We start from the raw sequence: 20252 nt of genomic DNA, 5'->3' as shown, positions 1-20252 counted from the left end.
AATTTGAGCCCCTTAATGTGCATGCGCCGGGTCAAGCAGGTGTTTATCTTGTTGCCCGAATCAAGTTCTACAAATTAGGATAGGTGGTTACCCTGGCTAGGCCGTCGGGATATCCCTGGGGGCCCCTTGAAAAAAATACTTTTTTAATTAAAAAAAATGGTCTAAATAGCCCTTTATTCCTTTAATTTTGTTAATTTGAGCCCCCTTAATGTGCATGCGCCGGGTCAAGCAGGTGTTTATCTTGTTGCCCGAATCAAGTTCTACAAATTAGGATAGGTGGTTACCTGGCTAGGCCGTCGGGATATCCCTGGGGGCCCCTTGAAAAAAATACTTTTTTTAATAAAAAAAATGGTCTAAATAGCCCTTTATTCCCTTTAATTTTGTCAATTTGAGCCCCCTTAATGTGCATGCGCCGGGTCAAGCAGGTGTTTATCTTGTTGCCCGAATCAAGTTCTACAAATTAGGATAGGTGGTTACCCTGGCTAGGCCGTCGGGATATCCCTGGGGCCCCTTGAAAAAAATACTTTTTTTAATTAAAAAAATGGTCTAAATAGCCCTTTATTCCCTTTAATTTTGTTAATTTGAGCCCCTTAATGTGCATGCGCCGGGTCAAGCAGGTGTTTATCTTGTTGCCCGAATCAAGTTCTACAAATTAGGATAGGTGGTTACCATGGCTAGGCCGTCGGGATATCCCTGGGGGCCCCTTGAAAAAAAATACTTTTTTTAATTAAAAAAAATGGTCTAAATAGCCCTTTATTCCCTTTAATTTTGTTAATTTGAGCCCCTTAATGTGCATGCGCCGGGTCAAGCAGGTGTTTATCTTGTTGCCCGAATCAAGTTCTACAAATTAGGATAGGTGGTTACCCTGGCTAGGCCGTCGGGATATCCCTGGGGGCCCCTTGAAAAAAATACTTTTTTTAATTAAAAAAAATGGTCTAAATAGCCCTTTATTCCCTTTAATTTTGTAATTTGAGCCCCCTTAATGTGCATGCGCCGGGTCAAGCAGGTGTTTATCTTGTTGCCCGAATCAAGTTCTACAAATTAGGATAGGTGGTTACCCTGGCTAGGCCGTCGGGATATCCCTGGGGGCCCCTTGAAAAAAATACTTTTTTTAATTAAAAAAATGGTCTAAATAGCCCTTTATTCCCTTTAAATTTTGTCAATTTGAGCCCCCTTAATGTGCATGCGCCGGGTCAAGCAGGTGTTTATCTTGTTGCCCGAATCAAGTTCTACAAATTAGGATAGGTGGTTACCCTGGCTAGGCCGTCGGGATATCCCTGGGGGCCCTTGAAAAAATACTTTTTTTAATTAAAAAAAATGGTCTAAATAGCCCTTTATTCCCTTTTAATTTTGTTAATTTGAGCCCCTTAATGTGCATGCGCCGGGTCAAGCAGGTGTTTATCTTGTTGCCCGAATCAAGTTCTACAAATTAGGATAGGTGGTTACCCTGGCTAGGCCGTCGGGATATCCCTGGGGGCCCCTTGAAAAAAATACTTTTTTTAATTAAAAAAAATGGTCTAAATAGCCCTTTATTCCCTTTAATTTTGTTAATTTGAGCCCCCTTAATGTGCATGCGCCGGGTCAAGCAGGTGTTTATCTTGTTGCCCGAATCAAGTTCTACAATTAGGATAGGTGGTTACCCTGGCTAGGCCGTCGGGATATCCCTGGGGGCCCTTGAAAAAAAATACTTTTTTTAATTAAAAAAAATGGTCTAAATAGCCCTTTATTCCCCTTTAATTTTGTTAATTTGAGCCCCCTTAATGTGCATGCGCCGGGTCAAGCAGGTGTTTATCTTGTTGCCCGAATCAAGTTCTACAAATTAGGATAGGTGGTTACCCTGGCTAGGCCGTCGGGATATCCCTGGGGGCCCCTTGAAAAAAATACTTTTTTTAATTAAAAAAATGGTCTAAATAGCCCTTTATTCCCTTTAATTTTGTAATTTGAGCCCCCTTAATGTGCATGCGCCGGGTCAAGCAGGTGTTTATCTTGTTGCCCGAATCAAGTTCTACAAGTTAGGATAGGTGGTTACCCTGGCTAGGCCGTCGGGATATCCCTGGGGGCCCCTTGAAAAAAATACTTTTTTTAATTAAAAAAAATGGTCTAAATAGCCCTTTATTCCCTTTAATTTTGTTAATTTGAGCCCCCTTAATGTGCATGCGCCGGGTCAAGCAGGTGTTTATCTTGTTGCCGAATCAAGTTCTACAAGTTAGGATAGGTGGTTACCCTGGCTAGGCCGTCGGGATATCCCTGGGGGCCCCTTGAAAAAAATACTTTTTTTAATTAAAAAAAATGGTCTAAATAGCCCTTTATTCCCTTTAATTTTGTTAATTTGAGCCCCCTTAATGTGCATGCACCGGGTCAAGCAGGTGTTTATCTTGTTGCCCGAATCAAGTTCTACAAATTAGGATAGGTGGTTACCCTGGCTAGGCCGTCGGGATATCCCTGGGGGCCCCTTGAAAAAAATACTTTTTTTAATTAAAAAAATGGTCTAAATAGCCCTTTATTCCCTTTAATTTTGTTAATTTGAGCCCCCTTAATGTGCATGCGCCGGGTCAAGCAGGTGTTTATCTTGTTGCCCGAATCAAGTTCTACAATTAGGATAGGTGGTTACCCTGGCTAGGCCGTCGGGATATCCCTGGGGGCCCCTTGAAAAAAATACTTTTTTTAATTAAAAAAAATGGTCTAAATAGCCCTTTATTCCCTTTAATTTTGTTAATTTGAGCCCCCTTAATGTGCATGCGCCGGGTCAAGCAGGTGTTTATCTTGTTGCCCGAATCAAGTTCTACAAATTAGGATAGGTGGTTACCCTGGCTAGGCCGTCGGGATATCCCTGGGGGCCCTTGAAAAAAATATTTTTTAATTAAAAAAATGGTCTAAATAGCCCTTTTTTCCCTTTAATTTTGTTAATTTGAGCCCCTTAATGTGCATGCGCCGGGTCAAGCAGGTGTTTTCTTGTTGCCCGAATCAAGTTCTACAAATTAGGATAGGTGGTTACCCTGGCTAGGCCGTCGGGATATCCCTGGGGGCCCTTGAAAAAAATACTTTTTTTAATTAAAAAAAATGGTCTAAATAGCCCTTTATTCCCTTTAATTTTGTTAATTTGAGCCCCCTTAATGTGCATGCGCCGGGTCAAGCAGGTGTTTATCTTGTTGCCCGAATCAAGTTCTACAATTAGGATAGGTGGTTACCCTGGCTAGGCCGTCGGGATATCCCTGGGGGCCCTTGAAAAAAATACTTTTTTTTAATTAAAAAAATGGTCTAAATAGCCCTTTATTCCTTTAATTTTGTTATTTGAGCCCCCTTAATGTGCATGCGCCGGGTCAAGCAGGTGTTTATCTTGTTGCCCGAATCAAGTTCTACAAGTTAGGATAGGTGGTTACCTGGCTAGGCCGTCGGGATATCCCTGGGGGCCCCTTGAAAAAATACTTTTTTTAATTAAAAAAATGGTCTAAATAGCCCTTTATTCCCTTTAAATTTTGTTAATTTGAGCCCCTTAATGTGCATGCGCCGGGTCAAGCAGGTGTTTATCTTGTTGCCGAATCAAGTTCTACAAATTAGGATAGGTGGTTACCCTGGCTAGGCCGTCGGGATATCCCTGGGGCCCCTTGAAAAAAATACTTTTTTTAATTAAAAAAAATGGTCTAAATAGCCCTTTATTCCCTTTAATTTTGTTAATTTGAGCCCCCTTAATGTGCATGCGCCGGGTCAAGCAGGTGTTTATCTTGTTGCCCGAATCAAGTTCTACAAATTAGGATAGGTGGTTACCCTGGCTAGGCCGTCGGGATATCCCTGGGGGCCCCTTGAAAAAATACTTTTTTTAATTAAAAAAATGGTCTAAATAGCCCTTTATTCCCTTTAATTTTGTTAATTTGAGCCCCTTAATGTGCATGCGCCGGGTCAAGCAGGTGTTTATCTTGTTGCCCGAATCAAGTTCTACAAGTTAGGATAGGTGGTTACCCTGGCTAGGCCGTCGGGATATCCCTGGGGGCCCCTTGAAAAAATACTTTTTTTAATTAAAAAAAAATGGTCTAAATAGCCCTTTATTCCCTTTAATTTTGTTAATTTGAGCCCCCTTAATGTGCATGCGCCGGGTCAAGCAGGTGTTTTCTTGTTGCCCGAATCAAGTTCTACAAGTTAGGATAGGTGGTTACCCTGGCTAGGCCGTCGGGATATCCCTGGGGGCCCCTTGAAAAAAATACTTTTTTTAATTAAAAAAAATGGTCTAAATAGCCCTTTATTCCCTTTAATTTTGTTAATTTGAGCCCCCTTAATGTGCATGCGCCGGGTCAAGCAGGTGTTTATCTTGTTGCCCGAATCAAGTTCTACAAATTAGGATAGGTGGTTACCCTGGCTAGGCCGTCGGGATATCCCTGGGGGCCCCTTGAAAAAATACTTTTTTTAATTAAAAAAAATGGTCTAAATAGCCCTTTATTCCCTTTAATTTTGTTAATTTGAGCCCCCTTAATGTGCATGCGCCGGGTCAAGCAGGTGTTTATCTTGTTGCCCGAATCAAGTTCTACAAATTAGGATAGGTGGTTACCCTGGCTAGGCCGTCGGGATATCCCTGGGGGCCCCTTGAAAAAAATACTTTTTAATTAAAAAAAAATGGTCTAAATAGCCCTTTATTCCCTTTAATTTTGTTAATTTGAGCCCCTTAATGTGCATGCGCCGGGTCAAGCAGTGTGTTTATCTTGTTGCCCGAATCAAGTTCTACAAAATTAGGTTATTAGGCCGTCGGGATATTTTGTTTTTTTAATTTGGGTTTTTATTCCCTTTAATTTGGTTTGTGGTTGGTTGGTTGTCAAGTGTGGTTCTTATGTGTACGTAGGATTGTGGTTACCCTGGCTAGGCCGTCGGGATATCCCTGGGGGCCCCTTGAAAAAAATACTTTTTTTAATTAAAAAAAATGGTCTAAATAGCCCTTTATTCCCTTTAATTTTGTTAATTTGAGCCCCTTAATGTGCATGCGCCGGGTCAAGCAGGTGTTTATCTTGTTGCCCGAATCAAGTTCTACAAGTTAGGATAGGTGGTTACCCTGGCTAGGCCGTCGGGATATCCCTGGGGGCCCCTTGAAAAAAATACTTTTTTTAATTAAAAAAAATGGTCTAAATAGCCCTTTATTCCCTTTAATTTTGTTAATTTGAGCCCCCTTAATGTGCATGCGCCGGGTCAAGCAGGTGTTTATCTTGTTGCCCGAATCAAGTTCTACAAGTTAGGATAGGTGGTTACCCTGGCTAGGCCGTCGGGATATCCCTGGGGGCCCCTTGAAAAAAATACTTTTTTTAATTAAAAAAAATGGTCTAAATAGCCCTTTATTCCTTTATTTTTGTTAATTTGAGCCCCCTAATGTGCATGCGCCGGGTCAAGCAGGTGTTTATCTTGTTGCCCGAATCAAGTTCTACAAATTAGGATAGGTGGTTACCCTGGCTAGGCCGTCGGGATATCCCTGGGGGCCCCTTGAAAAAAATACTTTTTTTAATAAAAAAAATGGTCTAAATAGCCCTTTATTCCCTTTAATTTTGTTAATTTGAGCCCCCTTAATGTGCATGCGCCGGGTCAAGCAGGTGTTTATCTTGTTGCCCGAATCAAGTTCTACAAATTAGGATAGGTGGTTACCCTGGCTAGGCCGTCGGGATATCCCTGGGGGCCCCTTGAAAAAAATACTTTTTTTAATTAAAAAAAATGGTCTAAATAGCCCTTTATTCCCTTTAATTTTGTTAATTTGAGCCCCTTAATGTGCATGCGCCGGGTCAAGCAGGTGTTTATCTTGTTGCCCGAATCAAGTTCTACAAATTAGGATAGGTGGTTACCCTGGCTAGGCCGTCGGGATATCCCTGGGGGCCCCTTGAAAAAAATACTTTTTTAATTAAAAAAATGGTCTAAATAGCCCTTTATTCCCTTTAATTTTGTTAATTTGAGCCCCTTAATGTGCATGCGCCGGGTCAAGCAGGTGTTTATCTTGTTGCCCGAATCAAGTTCTACAAGTTAGGATAGGTGGTTACCCTGGCTAGGCCGTCGGGATATCCCTGGGGGCCCCTTGAAAAAAAATACTTTTTTAATTAAAAAATGGTCTAAATAGCCCTTTATTCCCTTTAATTTTGTTAATTTGAGCCCCCTTAATGTGCATGCGCCGGGTCAAGCAGGTGTTTATCTTGTTGCCCGAATCAAGTTCTACAAGTTAGGATAGGTGGTTACCCTGGCTAGGCCGTCGGGATATCCCTGGGGGCCCCTTGAAAAAAATACTTTTTTTAATTAAAAAAAATGGTCTAAATAGCCCTTTATTCCCTTTAATTTTGTTAATTTGAGCCCCCTTAATGTGCATGCGCCGGGTCAAGCAGGTGTTTATCTTGTTGCCCGAATCAAGTTCTACAAATTAGGATAGGTGGTTACCCTGGCTAGGCCGTCGGGATATCCCTGGGGGCCCCTTGAAAAAATACTTTTTTTAATTAAAAAAAATGGTCTAAATAGCCCTTTATTCCCTTTAATTTTGTTAATTTGAGCCCCTTAATGTGCATGCGCCGGGTCAAGCAGGTGTTTATCTTGTTGCCCGAATCAAGTTCTACAAATTAGGATAGGTGGTTACCCTGGCTAGGCCGTCGGGATATCCCTGGGGGCCCCTTGAAAAAAAATACTTTTTTTAATTAAAAAAATGGTCTAAATAGCCCTTTATTCCCTTTAATTTTGTTAATTTGAGCCCCCTTAATGTGCATGCGCCGGGTCAAGCAGGTGTTTATCTTGTTGCCCGAATCAAGTTCTACAAATTAGGATAGGTGGTTACCCTGGCTAGGCCGTCGGGATATCCCTGGGGGCCCCTTGAAAAAAATACTTTTTTTAATTAAAAAAAATGGTCTAAATAGCCCTTTATTCCCTTTAATTTTGTTAATTTGAGCCCCTTAATGTGCATGCGCCGGGTCAAGCAGGTGTTTATCTTGTTGCCCGAATCAAGTTCTACAAATTAGGATAGGTGGTTACCCTGGCTAGGCCGTCGGGATATCCCTGGGGGCCCCTTGAAAAAATACTTTTTTTAATTAAAAAAAATGGTCTAAATAGCCCTTTATTCCCTTTAATTTTGTTAATTTGAGCCCCTTAATGTGCATGCGCCGGGTCAAGCAGGTGTTTATCTTGTTGCCCGAATCAAGTTCTACAAGTTAGGATAGGTGGTTACCCTGGCTAGGCCGTCGGGATATCCCTGGGGGCCCCTTGAAAAAAATACTTTTTTTTAATTAAAAAAAATGGTCTAAATAGCCCTTTATTCCCTTTAATTTTGTTAATTTGAGCCCCCTTAATGTGCATGCGCCGGGTCAAGCAGGTGTTTATCTTGTTGCCCGAATCAAGTTCTACAAGTTAGGATAGGTGGTTACCCTGGCTAGGCCGTCGGGATATCCCTGGGGGCCCCTTGAAAAAAATACTTTTTTTTAATTAAAAAAAATGGTCTAAATAGCCCTTTATTCCCTTTAATTTTGTTAATTTGAGCCCCCTTAATGTGCATGCGCCGGGTCAAGCAGGTGTTTATCTTGTTGCCCGAATCAAGTTCTACAAATTAGGATAGGTGGTTACCCTGGCTAGGCCGTCGGGATATCCCTGGGGGCCCCTTGAAAAAAATACTTTTTTTAATTAAAAAAAATGGTCTAAATAGCCCTTTATTCCCTTTAATTTTGTTAATTTGAGCCCCCTTAATGTGCATGCGCCGGGTCAAGCAGGTGTTTATCTTGTTGCCCGAATCAAGTTCTACAATTAGGATAGGTGGTTACCCTGGCTAGGCCGTCGGGATATCCCTGGGGGCCCCTTGAAAAAAATACTTTTTTTAATTAAAAAAATGGTCTAAATAGCCCTTTATTCCCTTTAATTTTGTTAATTTGAGCCCCTTAATGTGCATGCGCCGGGTCAAGCAGGTGTTTATCTTGTTGCCCGAATCAAGTTCTACAAGTTAGGATAGGTGGTTACCCTGGCTAGGCCGTCGGGATATCCCTGGGGGCCCCTTGAAAAAAATACTTTTTTTAATTAAAAAAAATGGTCTAAATAGCCCTTTATTCCCTTTAATTTTGTTAATTTGAGCCCCCTTAATGTGCATGCGCCGGGTCAAGCAGGTGTTTATCTTGTTGCCCGAATCAAGTTCTACAAATTAGGATAGGTGGTTACCCTGGCTAGGCCGTCGGGATATCCCTGGGGGCCCCTTGAAAAAAATACTTTTTTTAATTAAAAAAATGGTCTAAATAGCCCTTTATTCCCTTTAATTTTGTTAATTTGAGCCCCCTTAATGTGCATGCGCCGGGTCAAGCAGGTGTTTATCTTGTTGCCCGAATCAAGTTCTACAAGTTAGGATAGGTGGTTACCCTGGCTAGGCCGTCGGGATATCCCTGGGGGCCCCTTGAAAAAAATACTTTTTTTAATTAAAAAAAATGGTCTAAATAGCCCTTTATTCCCTTTAATTTTGTTAATTTGAGCCCCCTTAATGTGCATGCGCCGGGTCAAGCAGGTGTTTATCTTGTTGCCCGAATCAAGTTCTACAAGTTAGGATAGGTGGTTACCCTGGCTAGGCCGTCGGGATATCCCTGGGGGCCCCTTGAAAAAAATACTTTTTTTAATTAAAAAAAATGGTCTAAATAGCCCTTTATTCCTTTAATTTTGTTAATTTGAGCCCCCTTAATGTGCATGCGCCGGGTCAAGCAGGTGTTTATCTTGTTGCCCGAATCAAGTTCTACAAATTAGGATAGGTGGTTACCCTGGCTAGGCCGTCGGGATATCCCTGGGGGCCCCTTGAAAAAAATACTTTTTTTAATTAAAAAAAATGGTCTAAATAGCCCTTTATTCCCTTTAATTTTGTAATTTGAGCCCCCTTAATGTGCATGCGCCGGGTCAAGCAGGTGTTTATCTTGTTGCCCGAATCAAGTTCTACAAATTAGGATAGGTGGTTACCCTGGCTAGGCCGTCGGGATATCCCTGGGGGCCCCTTGAAAAAAATACTTTTTTTAATTAAAAAAAATGGTCTAAATAGCCCTTTATTCCCTTTAATTTTGTTAATTTGAGCCCCCTTAATGTGCATGCGCGGGTCAAGCAGGTGTTTATCTTGTTGCCCGAATCAAGTTCTACAATTAGGATAGGTGGTTACCCTGGCTAGGCCGTCGGGATATCCCTGGGGGCCCCTTGAAAAAAATACTTTTTTAATTAAAAAAAAATGGTCTAAATAGCCCTTTATTCCTTTAATTTTGTTAATTTGAGCCCCCTTAATGTGCATGCGCCGGGTCAAGCAGGTGTTTATCTTGTTGCCCGAATCAAGTTCTACAAATTAGGATAGGTGGTTACCCTGGCTAGGCCGTCGGGATATCCCTGGGGGCCCCTTGAAAAAAATACTTTTTTTAATTAAAAAAAATGGTCTAAATAGCCCTTTATTCCCTTTAATTTTGTTAATTTGAGCCCCTTAATGTGCATGCGCCGGGTCAAGCAGGTGTTTATCTTGTTGCCCGAATCAAGTTCTACAAATTAGGATAGGTGGTTACCCTGGCTAGGCCGTCGGGATATCCCTGGGGGCCCCTTGAAAAAAATACTTTTTTAATTAAAAAAATGGTCTAAATAGCCCTTTATTCCCTTTAATTTTGTTAATTTGAGCCCCTTAATGTGCATGCGCCGGGTCAAGCAGGTGTTTATCTTGTTGCCCGAATCAAGTTCTACAAATTAGGATAGGTGGTTACCCTGGCTAGGCCGTCGGGATATCCCTGGGGGCCCCTTGAAAAAAATACTTTTTTTAATTAAAAAAAATGGTCTAAATAGCCCTTTATTCCCTTTAATTTTGTTAATTTGAGCCCCTTAATGTGCATGCGCCGGGTCAAGCAGGTGTTTATCTTGTTGCCCGAATCAAGTTCTACAAGTTAGGATAGGTGGTTACCCTGGCTAGGCCGTCGGGATATCCCTGGGGGCCCCTTGAAAAAAATACTTTTTTTAATTAAAAAAAATGGTCTAAATAGCCCTTTATTCCCTTTAATTTTGTTAATTTGAGCCCCCTTAATGTGCATGCGCCGGGTCAAGCAGGTGTTTATCTTGTTGCCCGAATCAAGTTCTACAATTAGGATAGGTGGTTACCCTGGCTAGGCCGTCGGGATATCCCTGGGGCCCCTTGAAAAAAAATACTTTTTTTAATTAAAAAAAATGGTCTAAATAGCCCTTTATTCCCTTTAATTTTGTTAATTTGAGCCCCCTTAATGTGCATGCGCCGGGTCAAGCAGGTGTTTATCTTGTTGCCCGAATCAAGTTCTACAAATTAGGATAGGTGGTTACCCTGGCTAGGCCGTCGGGATATCCCTGGGGGCCCCTTGAAAAAAATACTTTTTTAATTAAAAAAAATGGTCTAAATAGCCCTTTATTCCCTTTAATTTTGTTAATTTGAGCCCCCTTAATGTGCATGCGCCGGGTCAAGCAGGTGTTTATCTTGTTGCCCGAATCAAGTTCTACAAGTTAGGATAGGTGGTTACCCTGGCTAGGCCGTCGGGATATCCCTGGGGGCCCCTTGAAAAAAATACTTTTTTTAATTTAAAAAAATGGTCTAAATAGCCCTTTATTCCCTTTAATTTTGTTAATTTGAGCCCCTTAATGTGCATGCGCCGGGTCAAGCAGGTGTTTATCTTGTTGCCCGAATCAAGTTCTACAAATTAGGATAGGTGGTTACCCTGGCTAGGCCGTCGGGATATCCCTGGGGGCCCCTTGAAAAAAATACTTTTTTTAATTAAAAAAAATGGTCTAAATAGCCCTTTATTCCCTTTAATTTTGTTAATTTGAGCCCCTTAATGTGCATGCGCGGGTCAAGCAGGTGTTTATCTTGTTGCCCGAATCAAGTTCTACAATTAGGATAGGTGGTTACCCTGGCTAGGCCGTCGGGATATCCCTGGGGGCCCCTTGAAAAAAATACTTTTTTTAATTAAAAAAATGGTCTAAATAGCCCTTTATCCCTTTAATTTTGTTAATTTGAGCCCCCTTAATGTGCATGCGCCGGGTCAAGCAGGTGTTTATCTTGTTGCCCGAATCAAGTTCTACAAATTAGGATAGGTGGTTACCCTGGCTAGGCCGTCGGGATATCCCTGGGGGCCCCTTGAAAAAAATACTTTTTTTAATTAAAAAAAATGGTCTAAATAGCCCTTTATTCCCTTTAATTTTGTTAATTTGAGCCCCCTTAATGTGCATGCGCCGGGTCAAGCAGGTGTTTATCTTGTTGCCCGAATCAAGTTCTACAATTAGGATAGGTGGTTACCCTGGCTAGGCCGTCGGGATATCCCTGGGGGCCCCTTGAAAAAAATACTTTTTTTAATTAAAAAAATGGTCTAAATAGCCCTTTATTCCCTTTAATTTTGTTAATTTGAGCCCCCTTAATGTGCATGCGCCGGGTCAAGCAGGTGTTTATCTTGTTGCCCGAATCAAGTTCTACAAATTAGGATAGGTGGTTACCCTGGCTAGGCCGTCGGGATATCCCTGGGGGCCCCTTGAAAAAAATACTTTTTTTAATTAAAAAAATGGTCTAAATAGCCCTTTATTCCCTTTAATTTTGTTAATTTGAGCCCCCTTAATGTGCATGCGCCGGGTCAAGCAGGTGTTTATCTTGTTGCCCGAATCAAGTTCTACAAATTAGGATAGGTGGTTACCCTGGCTAGGCCGTCGGGATATCCCTGGGGGCCCTTGAAAAAAATACTTTTTTTAATTAAAAAAAATGGTCTAAATAGCCCTTTATTCCCTTTAATTTTGTTAATTTGAGCCCCCTTAATGTGCATGCGCCGGGTCAAGCAGGTGTTTATCTTGTTGCCCGAATCAAGTTCTACAAATTAGGATAGGTGGTTACCCTGGCTAGGCCGTCGGGATATCCCTGGGGGCCCCTTGAAAAAAATACTTTTTTTAATTAAAAAAATGGTCTAAATAGCCCTTTATTCCCTTTAATTTTGTTAATTTGAGCCCCCTTAATGTGCATGCGCCGGGTCAAGCAGGTGTTTATCTTGTTGCCCGAATCAAGTTCTACAAGTTAGGATAGGTGGTTACCCTGGCTAGGCCGTCGGGATATCCCTGGGGCCCCTTGAAAAAAATACTTTTTTTAATTAAAAAAAATGGTCTAAATAGCCCTTTATTCCCTTTAATTTTGTTAATTTGAGCCCCCTTAATGTGCATGCGCGGGTCAAGCAGGTGTTTATCTTGTTGCCCGAATCAAGTTCTACAAGTTAGGATAGGTGGTTACCCTGGCTAGGCCGTCGGGATATCCCTGGGGGCCCCTTGAAAAAAATACTTTTTTAATTAAAAAAAATGGTCTAAATAGCCCTTTATTCCCTTTAATTTTGTTAATTTGAGCCCCCTTAATGTGCATGCGCCGGGTCAAGCAGGTGTTTATCTTGTTGCCCGAATCAAGTTCTACAAGTTAGGATAGGTGGTTACCCTGGCTAGGCCGTCGGGATATCCCTGGGGGCCCCTTGAAAAAAATACTTTTTTTAATTAAAAAATGGTCTAAATAGCCCTTTATTCCTTTAATTTTGTTAATTTGAGCCCCTTAATGTGCATGCGCCGGGTCAAGCAGGTGTTTATCTTGTTGCCCGAATCAAGTTCTACAAATTAGGATAGGTGGTTACCCTGGCTAGGCCGTCGGGATATCCCTGGGGCCCCTTGAAAAAAATACTTTTTTTAATTAAAAAAATGGTCTAAATAGCCCTTTATTCCCTTTAATTTTGTTAATTTGAGCCCCTTAATGTGCATGCGCCGGGTCAAGCAGGTGTTTATCTTGTTGCCCGAATCAAGTTCTACAATTAGGATAGGTGGTTACCCTGGCTAGGCCGTCGGGATATCCCTGGGGGCCCTTGAAAAAAATACTTTTTTTAATTAAAAAAATGGTCTAAATAGCCCTTTATTCCCTTTAATTTTGTTAATTTGAGCCCCCTTAATGTGCATGCGCCGGGTCAAGCAGGTGTTTATCTTGTTGCCCGAATCAAGTTCTACAAATTAGGATAGGTGGTTACCCTGGCTAGGCCGTCGGGATATCCCTGGGGGCCCCTTGAAAAAAAATATTTTTTAATTAAAAAAATGGTCTAAATAGCCCTTTATTCCCTTTAATTTTGTTAATTTGAGCCCCCTTAATGTGCATGCGCCGGGTCAAGCAGGTGTTTATCTTGTTGCCCGAATCAAGTTCTACAAATTAGGATAGGTGGTTACCCTGGCTAGGCCGTCGGGATATCCCTGGGGGCCCCTTGAAAAAATACTTTTTTTAATTAAAAAAATGGTCTAAATAGCCCTTTATTCCCTTTAATTTTGTTAATTTGAGCCCCCTTAATGTGCATGCGCCGGGTCAAGCAGGTGTTTATCTTGTTGCCCGAATCAAGTTCTACAAATTAGGATAGGTGGTTACCCTGGCTAGGCCGTCGGGATATCCCTGGGGGCCCTTGAAAAAAATACTTTTTTTAATTAAAAAAATGGTCTAAATAGCCCTTTATTCCCTTTAATTTTGTCAATTTGAGCCCCCTTAATGTGCATGCGCCGGGTCAAGCAGGTGTTTATCTTGTTGCCCGAATCAAGTTCTACAAATTAGGATAGGTGGTTACCCTGGCTAGGCCGTCGGGATATCCCTGGGGGCCCCTTGAAAAAAATACTTTTTTTAATTAAAAAAAATGGTCTAAATAGCCCTTTATTCCCTTTAATTTTGTTAATTTGAGCCCCCTTAATGTGCATGCGCCGGGTCAAGCAGGTGTTTATCTTGTTGCCCGAATCAAGTTCTACAAATTAGGATAGGTGGTTACCCTGGCTAGGCCGTCGGGATATCCCTGGGGGCCCCTTGAAAAAAATACTTTTTTTAATTAAAAAAAATGGTCTAAATAGCCCTTTATTCCCTTTAATTTTGTTAATTTGAGCCCCTTAATGTGCATGCGCCGGGTCAAGCAGGTGTTTATCTTGTTGCCCGAATCAAGTTCTACAAGTTAGGATAGGTGGTTACCCTGGCTAGGCCGTCGGGATATCCCTGGGGGCCCCTTGAAAAAAATACTTTTTTTAATTAAAAAAAATGGTCTAAATAGCCCTTTATTCCCTTTAATTTTGTTAATTTCCCCCTTAATGTGCATGCGCCGGGTCAAGCAGGTGTTTATCTTGTTGCCCGAATCAAGTTCTACAAGTTAGGATAGGTGGTTACCCTGGCTAGGCCGTCGGGATATCCCTGGGGGCCCCTTGAAAAAAATACTTTTTTTAATTAAAAAAATGGTCTAAATAGCCCTTTATTCCCTTTATTTTGTCAATTTGAGCCCCCTTAATGTGCATGCGCCGGGTCAAGCAGGTGTTTATCTTGTTGCCCGAATCAAGTTCTACAAATTAGGATAGGTGGTTACCCTGGCTAGGCCGTCGGGATATCCCTGGGGGCCCCTTGAAAAAAATACTTTTTTTAATTAAAAAAAATGGTCTAAATAGCCCTTTATTCCCTTTAATTTTGTTAATTTGAGCCCCCTTAATGTGCATGCGCCGGGTCAAGCAGGTGTTTATCTTGTTGCCCGAATCAAGTTCTACAAATTAGGATAGGTGGTTACCCTGGCTAGGCCGTCGGGATATCCCTGGGGGCCCCTTGAAAAAAATACTTTTTTTAATTAAAAAATGGTCTAAATAGCCCTTTATTCCCTTTAATTTTGTTAATTTGAGCCCCTTAATGTGCATGCGCCGGGTCAAGCAGGTGTTTATCTTGTTGCCCGAATCAAGTTCTACAAATTAGGATAGGTGGTTACCCTGGCTAGGCCGTCGGGATATCCCTGGGGGCCCCTTGAAAAAAATACTTTTTTTAATTAAAAAAAATGGTCTAAATAGCCCTTTATTCCCTTTAATTTTGTTAATTTGAGCCCCCTTAATGTGCATGCGCCGGGTCAAGCAGGTGTTTATCTTGTTGCCCGAATCAAGTTCTACAATTTAGGATAGGTGGTTACCCTGGCTAGGCCGTCGGGATATCCCTGGGGGCCCCTTGAAAAAAATACTTTTTTTAATTAAAAAATGGTCTAAATAGCCCTTTATTCCCTTTAATTTTGTTAATTTGAGCCCCCTTAATGTGCATGCGCCGGGTCAAGCAGGTGTTTATCTTGTTGCCCGAATCAAGTTCTACAAATTAGGATAGGTGGTTACCCTGGCTAGGCCGTCGGGATATCCTGGGGGCCCCTTGAAAAAAATACTTTTTTTAATTAAAAAAAATGGTCTAAATAGCCCTTTATTCCCTTTAATTTTGTTAATTTGAGCCCCCTTAATGTGCATGCGCCGGGTCAAGCAGGTGTTTATCTTGTTGCCCGAATCAAGTTCTACAAATTAGGAGAGGTGGTTACCCTGGCTAGGCCGTCGGGATATCCCTGGGGGCCCCTTGAAAAAAATACTTTTTTAATTAAAAAAAAATGGTCTAAATAGCCCTTTATTCCTTTAATTTTGTTAATTTGAGCCCCCTTAATGTGCATGCGCCGGGTCAAGCAGGTGTTTATCTTGTTGCCGAATCAAGTTCTACAAATTAGGATAGGTGGTTACCCTGGCTAGGCCGTCGGGATATCCCTGGGGGCCCCTTGAAAAAAATACTTTTTTTAATTTAAAAAAATGGTCTAAATAGCCCTTTATTCCCTTTAATTTTGTTAATTTGAGCCCCCTTAATGTGCATGCGCCGGGTCAAGCAGGTGTTTATCTTGTTGCCCGAATCACGTTCTACAAATTAGGATAGGTGGTTACCCTGGCTAGGCCGTCGGGATATCCCTGGGGGCCCCTTGAAAAAAATACTTTTTTTAATTAAAAAAAATGGTCTAAATAGCCCTTTATTCCCTTTAATTTTGTTAATTTGAGCCCCCTTAATGTGCATGCGCCGGGTCAAGCAGGTGTTTATCTTGTTGCCCGAATCAAGTTCTACAAATTAGGATAGGTGGTTACCCTGGCTAGGCCGTCGGGATATCCCTGGGGGCCCCTTGAAAAAAATACTTTTTTTAATTAAAAAAATGGTCTAAATAGCCCTTTATTCCCTTTAATTTTGTTAATTTGAGCCCCCTTAATGTGCATGCGCCGGGTCAAGCAGGTGTTTATCTTGTTGCCCGAATCGAGTTCTACAAGTTAGGATAGGTGGTTACCCTGGCTAGGCCGTCGGGATATCCCTGGGGGCCCCTTGAAAAAAATACTTTTTTTAATTAAAAAAAATGGTCTAAATAGCCCTTTATTCCCTTTAATTTTGTTAATTTGAGCCCCCTTAATGTGCATGCGCGGGTCAAGCAGGTGTTTATCTTGTTGTCCGAATCAAGTTCTACAAATTAGGATAGGTGGTTACCCTGGCTAGGCCGTCGGGATATCCCTGGGGGCCCCTTGAAAAAAATACTTTTTTTAATTTAAAAAAAATGGTCTAAATAGCCCTTTATTCCCTTTAATTTTGTTAATTTGAGCCCCCTTAATGTGCATGCACCGGGTCAAGCAGGTGTTTATCTTGTTGCCCGAATCAAGTTCTACAAGTTAGGATAGGTGGTTACCCTGGCTAGGCCGTCGGGATATCCCTGGGGGCCCCTTGAAAAAAAATACCTTTTTATTTAAAAAAAATGGTCTAAATAGCCCTTTATTCCCTTTAATTTTGTTAATTTGAGCCCCCTTAATGTGCATGCGCCGGGTCAAGCAGGTGTTGCCCGAATCAAGTTCTACAAATTAGGATAGGTGGTTACCCTGGCTAGGCCGTCGGGATATCCCTGGGGGCCCTTGAAAAAACTACTTTTTTTAATTAAAAAAATGGTCTAAATAGCCCTTTATTCCCTTTAATTTTGTTAATTTGAGCCCCCTTAATGTGCATGCGCCGGGTCAAGCAGGTGTTTATCTTGTTGCCCGAATCAAGTTCTACAAATTAGGATAGGTGGTTACCCTGGCTAGGCCGTCGGGATATCCCTGGGGGCCCCTTGAAAAAAATACTTTTTTAATAAAAAAAATGGTCTAAATAGCCCTTTATTCCCTTTAATTTTGTTAATTTGAGCCCCCTAAATGTGCATGCGCCGGGTCAAGCAGGTGTTTATCTTGTTGCCCGAGTCGAGTTCTACAAGTTAGGATAGGTGGTTACCCTGGCTAGGCCGTCGGGATATCCCTGGGGGCCCCTTGAAAAAACATACTTTTTTTAATTAAAAAAAATGGTCTAAATAGCCCTTTATTCCCTTTAATTTTGTTAATTTGAGCCCCTTAATGTGCATGCGCCGGGTCAAGCAGGTGTTTATCTTGTTGCCCGAATCAAGTTCTACAAGTTAGGATAGGTGGTTACCCTGGCTAGGCCGTCGGGATATCCCTGGGGGCCCCTTGAAAAAAATACTTTTTTTAATTAAAAAAAATGGTCTAAATAGCCCTTTATTCCCTTTAATTTTGTTAATTTGAGCCCCCTTAATGTGCATGCGCCGGGTCAAGCAGGTGTTTATCTTGTTGCCCGAATCAAGTTCTACAAGTTAGGATAGGTGGTTACCCTGGCTAGGCCGTCGGGATATCCCTGGGGGCCCCTTGAAAAAAATACTTTTTTTAATTTAAAAAAATGGTCTAAATAGCCCTTTATTCCCTTTAATTTTGTTAATTTGAGCCCCCTTAATGTGCATGCGCCGGGTCAAGCAGGTGTTTATCTTGTTGCCCGAATCAAGTTCTACAAATTAGGATAGGTGGTTACCCTGGCTAGGCCGTCGGGATATCCCTGGGGGCCCCTTGAAAAAAATACTTTTTTAAATAAAAAAAATGGTCTAAATGGCCCTTTATTCCCTTTAATTTTGTTAATTTGAGCCCCTAAATGTGCATGCGCCGGGTCAAGCAGGTGTTTATCTTGTTGCCCGAGTCGAGTTCTACAAGTTAGGATAGGTGGTTACCCTGGCTAGGCCGTCGGGATATCCCTGGGGGCCCCTTGAAAAAAATACTTTTTTAAATAAAAAAAATGGTCTAAATGGCCCTTTATTCCCTTTAATTTTGTTAGGTTGAGCCCCCTAAATGTGCATGCGCCGGGTCAAGCAGGTGTTTATCTTGTTGCCCGAGTCGAGTTCTACAAGTTAGGATAGGTGGTTACCCTGGCTAGGCCGTCGGGATATCCCTGGGGGCCCCTTGAAAAAAAAAAATTAAATTAGAAATTTCCAACCCTTTTATTCACTGACTTTTGTCCCCTAAAAAATCCTCGTATTAGGGCAAGCCAGCTATTTTATTGTTGCCCGAGACGTGCTCCACCTTTTAAACCCCATAGCTAGCTTTCAAACCCCCTAATTTTTGAATATCGAATATTGAATATCTGTCCAACTTCACACGCGTTTGAATATCGAACCTGAATATCCAACCAACTTCACAGTTTGAATATCGAATATCGAATATCCAACCAACTTCACGCCGGTGGTTCAATGTTTCAACAACCTTTTAGGTTGAGAGCCTTGAGAGAGCTGGGCCTACCTTCATCATGCACCATTATGTAACCACATTTTCAACTTTAATCATGGTTTGCCACAGTTCACGTACATGTAATTGTCCTCTTTATTTTAAAAGTAGAATATAAGGATTGCATTAATTGCAGTACGCATTAATAGTTTTAATACCATTTAAGTGGCAAGTCGAACCCCAACCCGGCCGGGACCCCAACAAAATGTGTTGATTAAACAGATACAAGGATAGATCAACTATTAAATATAACAGTACTCCAAATCGGATTGAAAGAATTAAGTTTATAATATTTTTATTAGTTTGACTACTTTCCACATTAGAATTACAAATCCTATTATATGGGTGATATGCAAATTAAGCATTGACGATACCACGCACTCGCTACTGCTTTATGTATTAATCATGGTGGTTTATTCCTGCTATGCCGGAAGTAAAACAGTGTGTTCACAGTATTTTCATACAGTGTGGACTTTGTGAAGATCAGTGACTGTATACGATTTCACGGTGCACACAGAACACATCAATGGTGTGAAAGTTGATCACAAATTATGATCACATATTGTAAAAATGCTCGATATGATAGTGTGAAAAGTGACTTTTCATTTTACATGTTTCACAACGTAAAGAGTTATGTTTTCCTTCAGCAAGAAATTTATCCACACTGTGCTGCACTCGACCCAGGAGAGGTGAATGGGTACCCGGCAGGAGTAATTCATTGCATGCACTGAGCGCCGGTGATGGTAGCTCGAGCTAAAGCCTGGGTAATAATAGAAGCGCTTTGTATCCTCTGGCAAAAAGCGCGTTATAAATCCAGTTATTATTGTTATTATTATTATTATTATGACATAATGTGGAATACACACTGTGGTGCACACTGTATATAAGGGGGATAAGGGCATACTGTGGGTCGCACTGTGTGACATTGTTGTACATACTGTGAACACACTGTACAACACGAGAATACATCACATAACCCACTGAAAACGACACTGCAGAATACACTGTGGAAGGCAGTGTGGAGTACACTGCATATTGACACTGCAGAATACACTGTTGAACACGGTGTGGAGTATACTGTGGAGCACACCTTAGAACACACCGTATGACTGTAGAATACACTGTGGAAACAATGTTGAGTACACTGTAGAACAGGCTGTATGACACTGTAGAATACACTCATGAAACACTATGTGGAGTACACTGTATGACACAGGAGAATACACCATGAAACACTATGTAGATTACACTGTATAACACACTGTATGACACTGTAGAATACACCGTGAAACACTATGTGGAGTACACTGTATGACACAGGAGAATACACCGTGGAACACAATATGGAGCACGTTGTAGAGCACACTGTAGAACACCCTGCATAACACTGTAGACTACACTATGGAATACACTGTATAATACACTGTAAAACACGATGTATATTACACTGTAGAACATACTGTACAACAAAGTGTGTAACATGACACTGTGGACACATTGTAGAACACACTGTGGAATACACTACAGAACACAATGTGAAACTCACAGCGGGACACTGTAGGGCACGCTATAGAAAGCACTGTGTGACATACTCTGGAACTTTCTGTGTAACGAACTGTGAAACTTATTGTGGGACACACTTTGAAACTCACTATGAACATACGCCAGGGCACACTGTATGGTACGCTATGAGGCTTACGCTGGAACATACTGTCAAACCAAAATAGAATACTGTGGAGAACACTGTTGAACATACTGTGGGACACTGTGTTATAATCCATATACAGAATTTCATGGAGTTTGTGACATCGGCAGTGATCTACGGGGACAATGTATAAAAGGGGGTAAAAGAAATGAAGGGAAAAAAGAGATAGATGCAATGATAT

Source organism: Lytechinus variegatus, chromosome 16, assembly GCF_018143015.1.
Source record: "Lytechinus variegatus isolate NC3 chromosome 16, Lvar_3.0, whole genome shotgun sequence".
NCBI classification, from domain to species: domain Eukaryota; kingdom Metazoa; phylum Echinodermata; class Echinoidea; order Temnopleuroida; family Toxopneustidae; genus Lytechinus; species Lytechinus variegatus.
Note: the sequence above shows the minus strand (reverse complement) of the source record.